We start from the raw sequence: 1083 nt of genomic DNA, 5'->3' as shown, positions 1-1083 counted from the left end.
CGGAAGTGGCTTTTTGAGCGCCTTTTATCATATGCGGTAGTGTTGTTGTTGTTTTTTTTCTTTTGTTTAATTAACCTTCAAACTTAAGCATTGGTGTACTATAATATTAATTGTATTCATGTAACCTAATAATCTAATATATGCAATACAATAGGTAATTGGAAGGAGATTACGGCAGGGGAAACAAAAACGTAAAGGACTCAAAGAAACCAGTGTGGCCACTGCTGACTGAAAGGAAAGATCTTTCAGAGGGAATGTGAAAATTCACTCACCCCTTTGGTAAGTTTAATTTGGTTTTAAAGTGATGTGCATATAGTACTGTTGCAACAGAAATGTATAATTGTTTCCAGATGCTGCTTCCCTGTATCTGCTGGCCCTCTGATAGCAGTGTGGATGATGATGATGATGACCACGATTGTTCACTAGAAGATAGATGTCGCATCTCAGGGTATTTGCGTCACTTCATTGAGACGGGTATAAGTCTTTACATTGTTTTATTAGGTCTGTATGAAATGTACTTGACAGTTTGCTGGATTTTACAACACTGGGCATATGTAAGATGATCTGTATTAAATCATGGAGTGGTGGCAGGGATGACATCAGAAACTGAAAGACTATTTCACCACTGGTTCCTTCAAGATTTTCCCATGGGGTTTTATAAATTATGAGTACAAATAAAGCTTGTGGTAAATGTAACTTGACAATACTTTGATATTTTTTTTCTACAATGTAAACTGCACACACTCGCCCACAAATCATGAGTTGTGAAGCATTTGCGTTAATTTTTGAAAATATATGCTTTTAACATCTGGGATGTGTTTACACTGCAGAACAAAACATCAAAGGATTGTCGAGTTCTGTTTAATACAGAATTTATTTTACTCATAAATTGAAGAAACTCATCATAAAAGCCCATAGGAAAATCTTGTGGGAACCAGAGGGTGGTGTTTTGCCATCATACGTCCACTACTCTATTTCTCAAATAGGAAACTTTTTTTTTCTTCTTTGAACTGTCCTTGATTGAAATGTAAATATATATATTTTTTGCTTTATCTAGCATCCAGCTCTGACCTTAAGGACTTG

General features: G+C 35.5%; 1 long non-coding RNA gene across 1 annotated transcript; it reads left to right on the top strand.

Moving 5' to 3' along the window:
- On the top strand, positions 1–1083 carry LOC107572442 (uncharacterized). The gene is made up of 4 exons (XR_001607342.1): positions 1–36; positions 155–279; positions 351–474; positions 1058–1083. It is a non-coding gene; the product is annotated as an uncharacterized lncRNA (long non-coding RNA).

The sequence above is a fragment of the Sinocyclocheilus grahami genome, unplaced genomic scaffold (genome assembly GCF_001515645.1).
Source record: "Sinocyclocheilus grahami isolate Dianchi unplaced genomic scaffold, SAMN03320097.WGS_v1.1 scaffold1750.1, whole genome shotgun sequence".
Lineage (NCBI taxonomy): Eukaryota > Metazoa > Chordata > Actinopteri > Cypriniformes > Cyprinidae > Sinocyclocheilus > Sinocyclocheilus grahami.
This window is presented reverse-complemented; position numbering and strand designations above follow the sequence as displayed.